Below are 7,399 nucleotides of genomic sequence, written 5' to 3' on the forward strand. Positions count from 1 at the left end.
AAAAATATTTAATAAATTTTTTGGATCTCATGTCATTTATCATATTTATTCAGATTTTGATACAAAAACAACTCAAGATTGATTTTGATCCCACAATTAATTTGTTTATATTAAATGTTAAGGTGGTGACAAAAAATAATCTTTATGGACAAATAAAGCGTTAAAGTTTGTAATACATTTATTAAAATAAATTTAAGTTTTAGTACTTGTAAATTTAACAACTACCTTTAATACACTTTTTTAGCTAAACTCTTAAAATATTTTTAAACCAAAAGAAAAAAGTTTCTACAGAAATTGAATCTTAAAAAAAATCATGCTTTAGACAATTGCCAAAATTTTGTTTAACAAAAAAAGGAATTACATAATTATACTTAAAACAATCATCTTGTCATAATTTAAAGTGTGACAACTAATTTGGCATCAGCAGAATCACCTTGCTTCTTAATCTGTAAAACATGTGATGCTGGATTCCCTCCTGAGAGCACACCACCAGCAGCCATTATCCCCAAAGCAATGACTCCATGCAGCACATACTCCATTCCCTATAGAGAAAACACATGATCCTGAAAATTCACAGATTCATGGTGGCGTTTTTTTGCTGAAAGTTTGTTTAACATAAACACAACATAAATATAAGAGGATATTTCCTTAATATAAGAGAAAACTGACCTGCGGATATTCCTGAGGAAAGAAATAACAGCCTGTGGAATAAGCATTTTCTCTTCTCTATTTTCAGCATAATAATCCAAGTAGTTTCGTTGAAGTTCTATAACAGGCCTAAGAATTGTCTAAACCAAATGTAACTGCAGCTTCAAAAAAATACGACAGAGTGAAGCTTAGAAATGATTCCACAATGGCACGAAAAACCCTAACTAAAGCAAGGTACTTTACTAAGAAATAAATATAAACATATAAATGAAACACAGTATCACACTCAAGTGCATTTGCAGTACTCATACTGCACCAATGACACCCCATCTAAAAGTAATCGTGGAAAAAGAAAAATAAACTCAAAACAAAACAAAAAAACAAAAAAAAAAAAATATTGTCCCCAACCATAAAGTGATGACATATTGTCTCCATAAGAAGGAATTATATTAGAAGACTAATTTTGATTTTACTAATAAAGGACAAAAGAAATCAAAATACCAATAATATCACACTATCACAAAATTAATGTAATCTAATACTATATGCATTTAGATTTGGAATTCAATCTTGAATTGAGACAATGCATAAAGCACAAGTCAAGAGGGGGCAAAAAAGATTATTTTCTTTTAAAAAAAATAAGTAAAAAAGAACATCTTCCCAAAATATATATAGCATAGAAAAAACCAAAATTACCTGCATAAATTTTAGGAAGAAAATCTTATAATTAAATTATGCACACTATACACTAAGTTTCCACATAGTGATGGCTGCCTATAGAAGCATCGAAGCTGCAAAAAAGAAAATGAAAGAGCTTAATTATTTTTCTTTTCCTTTTTTTTTTTCTCACTCAGTCCAGTTAAAACATCACTAATGAACATAGATTTTCATGCCATTTTGCATATACACAAAAATGGTAACACTGAAACACTAAATCACATCTCTTACAATCACACAACAGACAATTAACACCAAAAAAAAAAGAAATTAAAACAAATAATAACTTTGAGCAATTAGAATTGGTTCCTGGAAATAAACAATGTCGACTATCTACTAAGAAAAAAATAAAGCAAATCTTCTACGGCCGCCAATATAATTATGGATGTAATGACATGGAAAAAGTGGTGGAATTATTAGAACAATAGAACACGCCACTCTTTGTATCCTTTGTTACCAAATAAGATTGAACAATGAATTATAGATGGTCAAGTATTAATTAATTTACGAAACGTTTAATGTCAGAAATTAAAAGTTAGACCAAAGATTGGTCTTGATGTCCAATAGTCTCATCTATTATTTATGAATTGTTAAAGGAAAGGAAAAACATCAAATTCAAATGACAAATGTCAATTTAAAGAGTGTTAATGCCACCATAAAATGCTTTCAGGAAGGCAAAGATCATTGTATGAGACATTTATCTAACAGCAAATCTATCTCCTCACCTTAATTAAAGTGCTAATGCTGGCCATCGCAAATCAAGATAATAATGAGTTACTATTAATGCCTTTTCACATAATCCTGCTTTTAATGCTTCAGTGCTGCTCATTGTGGTACTCCCAATCATAAGAATGAATGGAATTTTAAGAATGACTGCCAGATTAAAATATTATGACAGCAAACATAAAGAACTTGTTAGAAATAAAAAATAAAAAATAAAAAAACATATATACGTGCTAAGAAAGAAAATTAAAAACAAAGAGAAAACCATATGCTTTATACAGAAAGCACGTAATAAATACTGACCATCTTCCTCTACTCAATGATAAACACATAATGCAAAATAAATAAATAAATAAAATACATTAAAGGAAAAGAGAACTAAGATGAATTGTTACATGACCCATTGGCATCATCATCCAATTCGAAATGAATAGCATATCAATAAATGTAAGGATGAAGTATTTGATGAGAAAATGGAATGGAATGCAATGGAAGTAACTATAACAATTTACAAAAAATTTCACTGATAAAATGGAACAACAACATTCACAACTCATATCATAATTACATTAAAATTATTACCTTTACAGATGACATTATGGTCTTCTTTAGATAGGATTAGTGCCTTCTAATCATCTGTTGCTAAGTATTGTCTAAACAATGATACCTTAATCATAAGTTGGAACATAAGAAACTAAAGATAAGTTGTAGAAGTCTATGACTCTATGTTGATTTCTCAAGTTACCTACAGCTGAATTGCTGGAAAAAATTAAGTGACTAAACATACATGCTAATTGCTTTTTAAATAAAGAACAAGATCACAGAATCCTCAAGGGTTTTCAGTAATAGTCACTCGAGTAATGCAGAATTTTCAATTTCCTCATACTTGATAATGTAAGACATAGAAATGATAGAATTGTTCTATACATAATTTATATCATCACATAGTATATATGGAAGCATAGGAAATAGTAAGCCAAAGTAATACCCTGTTGTTGCAGAATTTCTTCCATTCTTAGGGTTTAATTTTGGCTGATTCAAAAAAATGTTCACCCACTTTCTTCATGGATCCATTAACTTCTCCTTTTTCCAATAAGAAAAAGCCCTAAATAATTGAATCACATATTTATCAAACATGAAAGACTTGAAACTGAACAAATGAATAATAGGTATGGTAGTAAATCTAGAAAGAATGTTCAAAATAGAGCCTTCTCTGTTTATTTTTTCTCTTTAATTTTTTTGATACAGAAGTAGAAGAGAGAAATATAGCTCTTAGTTACCATACTCGAAAGTATGATCAAAATAACTCCCTTGCACTGCTTCTAAAGGGTAAGCCTCCCCTGAACCAAAAAAAAGCACAGCACCATAACATTTACTTTCACATTTTAATTTTCAACAGAAAATCCACTTCACAATCCACCTAAACCGTGGGAAAAACCAAAAAACAAAATAGGTACTACAAAATTTTTAAAAAATGGCTAAAAAGCTTTCACTTACCAGCATAAGTTTTCTCCAGAACTTACAATTAAAGTCCTCATTTTGCACTTGATCTTGTTTTCACCTTCCACTAGCTTCTCCTTGATCTTAGTTTGCAGAATTAAACTTCAAAATCATCACTTAATTCACATATGTAGTTTAAAGCTTACAATAAAGTAATTTAAAGCCCCTAAAATACTAAATAGATGTCCTTTTATTCTGCAAAGCCTCTTAAGGAATTCAAACATACACACATATTGAAACTAAATAAAGTAACACCTCATTTAAATTCCTAAAGAAGCCACCTTAAATTATTTAAAATTCTCATTAGTTATTTCTTTAATTCTAAAGCCACTTCATTCGTTTGAAAGAAAAAAAATTATGGTAGATCGACCAATATTTTAGAATTCTAAAATAATTCTAACCAGATGAAGAACAAATTCAAAAAATTGAGAACTGATTAGCTATATTAATTTTAAATTTCAACAAACTGCATCCAAATAAATTCATTTAATTTCATGAAGTTAAAAAAATTAAGATACATATTTCATACCTTCATACAGGCAACAACAACTTGTTCCCAAAGGGAGAAGATCTCCTCTTGAGCTGGCTCAGGCATGAAAGCATGAAGTCCCTGCAAAAAGAGAGTTAAGTGTAGCATCTTCTAGCAAACTTTTGAAACTGAATATTATAGAAAAAAAACATATATATCACATTTCATTACCATAATTGTCAAGGACCTGCACATAATTGAGTACATCATTGCTTTGGAAATTTCTCTAAGCCTAGAATACTGTTTTAAAATTGTGCCTATAATGCTTGCACCAACAAACTTATAACATCTTAACTTAAATATATAGTACGTTTCAACGTAGAAGTAAAAATACTACATGCATCCAAAGAAAGAAAAAGCATATGTGAGCTAGAATTTTCTCACAAAGACACATTACCATCACATGAATGAAGAGAGCACTTTTTGTTTAAAAAAGAAGAGAAAACTTTTGACATGTATAAAAGTATAAAAACTAGATTGGGATAAAATATCCCATCAAATATGGAAGAGTAAAGCCTTGATATATAGGGTTAAACCATGTAAGAATGCATCTCAATCCCTTTCAATATCAGTTAGAAGAACACCATTGGTCAGACCATGTGCAGGATCAAAGGGATGCCAAATAAGTAATGCATACTCGAAAGTATGATCAAAATAACTCCCTTGCACTGCTTCTAAAGGGTAAGCCTCCCCTGAACCAAAAAAAAGCACAGCACCATAACATTTACTTTCACATTTTAATTTTCAACAGAAAATCCACTTCACAATCCACCTAAACCGTGGGAAAAACCAAAAAACAAAATAGGTACTACAAAATTTTTAAAAAATGGCTAAAAAGCTTTCACTTACCAGCATAAGTTTTCTCCAGAACTTACAATTAAAGTCCTCATTTTGCACTTGATCTTGTTTTCACCTTCCACTAGCTTCTCCTTGATCTTAGTTTGCAGAATTAAACTTCAAAATCATCACTTAATTCACATATGTAGTTTAAAGCTTACAATAAAGTAATTTAAAGCCCCTAAAATACTAAATAGATGTCCTTTTATTCTGCAAAGCCTCTTAAGGAATTCAAACATACACACATATTGAAACTAAATAAAGTAACACCTCATTTAAATTCCTAAAGAAGCCACCTTAAATTATTTAAAATTCTCATTAGTTATTTCTTTAATTCTAAAGCCACTTCATTCGTTTGAAAGAAAAAAAATTATGGTAGATCGACCAATATTTTAGAATTCTAAAATAATTCTAACCAGATGAAGAACAAATTCAAAAAATTGAGAACTGATTAGCTATATTAATTTTAAATTTCTTGCAATTCAACAAACTGCATCCAAATAAATTCATTTAATTTCATGAAGTTAAAAAAATTAAGATACATATTTCATACCTTCATACAGGCAACAACAACTTGTTCCCAAAGGGAGAAGATCTCCTCTTGAGCTGGCTCAGGCATGAAAGCATGAAGTCCCTGCAAAAAGAGAGTTAAGTGTAGCATCTTCTAGCAAACTTTTGAAACTGAATATTATAGAAAAAAAACATATATATCACATTTCATTACCATAATTGTCAAGGACCTGCACATAATTGAGTACATCATTGCTTTGGAAATTTCTCTAAGCCTAGAATACTGTTTTAAAATTGTGCCTATAATGCTTGCACCAACAAACTTATAACATCTTAACTTAAATATATAGTACGTTTCAACGTAGAAGTAAAAATACTACATGCATCCAAAGAAAGAAAAAGCATATGTGAGCTAGAATTTTCTCACAAAGACACATTACCATCACATGAATGAAGAGAGCACTTTTTGTTTAAAAAAGAAGAGAAAACTTTTGACATGTATAAAAGTATAAAAACTAGATTGGGATAAAATATCCCATCAAATATGGAAGAGTAAAGCCTTGATATATAGGGTTAAACCATGTAAGAATGCATCTCAATCCCTTTCAATATCAGTTAGAAGAACACCATTGGTCAGACCATGTGCAGGATCAAAGGGATGCCAAATAAGTAATGCTATTCCCAAAAAAATGTCAAAAAGAAACTTTGCTTCCTTATATGATTGAAAACCTCTAAAATTAAAGAGTGGAAATTTATGCAAGTGTGGCATTTTATATGTCAATAATCTGATACCAATAATGTTCCTTGCATTTTAAGCTGACATTCCATAACTGTATGCATAAAGAATGTCATCATTATCTACAAATCATCAAACCAAAGCAAATTATATATAAGACAGTAATTGTGAAGAATATGGGTTCCATCCATGATGACAAAGAATTTTAGAAAACACACCACATAAATCAGATTACTAAAACAAATGGAAAACAACGAAAAATTAAATTCTTGTACTGATAAACACGATGATAGTAACTTTGAAATTTTTTTTGACACAATCCAAACACTCTACCTTAAAACAATTCACTTCTTAGCTGATTTTATCTATGATCATTTGAAAGGAGAGAAAAAAATAAACCTACAATCAATTACTGAAATAAGGATGTTTCTTTCTTCTCTCGTGCTTCCCCTCTTCACCGTCATGTTTTCTTCATCTCTGCTTTGATGGAAACGTGGGAGGAGACCCTGGTGTAAGAGAGGAGAGATTGAGAGAAAAGGTGTAGAGAAGTCAGTGGTCATCAGAAATTCCTTGCAATCAATAGTCCCAAGCCCACTTGTTATAAATAAATTGACTGAAGATCAAGTTTAGGGACAAAGATACCTTAATGAAGCCAATTTCCTTAGCATTGCTATGGAAGCACTGCCTGAAACAAAAATAAAATATTAGTCTAGTTCAAATTTTGGCTGAAAACAGGCATTTTCTGTTAAATATATAGGACAAAATATTTAAGCATTACTATGTTCATCAGAATCAAAACTCCATAGGAGCACGTCCAGATCACTGAAGTACACCGTCGTAAGGAACTGGGTCATCGCATTCGCAGAACCTGCTGCCGCCCGCGAAGGAAGGACTACGAAGCCATTATACGGAGGACTGCGGAACCAACAGCGGCGATGGCCACCATCACCGTTGTCGCCTCATTCCTCTTCCTTTCTCTCTTGATCTAGCGTCTGTGTCTCTTACTGTCTTTCTCTCCTTTAACCCTCTCCGGTTTTGTGATGCCGGAGGAAGTCTTCTCCCTACCTGCGCTACCTACTCCTCCCCACCAAGAGTTCCAGCTCTCTCTCATCTTCATCTTCTCCGGTTTTGCCAGGTGAATTATATTTATTTTTATTAACATTTATTTTTATTTATTTTTAAAAATTATTAAATTATTA

The 7,399-nt window shown here is 31.0% G+C and overlaps 1 long non-coding RNA gene across 10 annotated transcripts; it reads right to left on the bottom strand.

Annotated features, from left to right (window-relative positions):
* LOC107635096 lies at window positions 302-7,379 on the bottom strand. 10 transcript variants are annotated; one of them, XR_002361846.1, is made up of 11 exons: window positions 6,979-7,377; window positions 6,843-6,885; window positions 6,604-6,706; window positions 5,508-5,588; window positions 4,967-5,052; window positions 4,755-4,809; window positions 3,077-3,193; window positions 2,091-2,741; window positions 1,345-1,439; window positions 670-803; window positions 302-563 (listed from the first exon to the last, which is right to left on the bottom strand). It is a non-coding gene; the product is annotated as an uncharacterized LOC107635096 (long non-coding RNA). The 10 variants fall into 10 exon arrangements; XR_002361845.1 differs by having other exon boundaries at window positions 2,091-2,755; XR_002361844.1 differs by having other exon boundaries at window positions 2,091-2,238; window positions 2,671-3,193; window positions 6,979-7,374.

The sequence above is a fragment of the Arachis ipaensis genome, chromosome B04, assembly GCF_000816755.2.
Source record: "Arachis ipaensis cultivar K30076 chromosome B04, Araip1.1, whole genome shotgun sequence".
NCBI classification, from domain to species: Eukaryota; Viridiplantae; Streptophyta; class Magnoliopsida; order Fabales; family Fabaceae; genus Arachis; species Arachis ipaensis.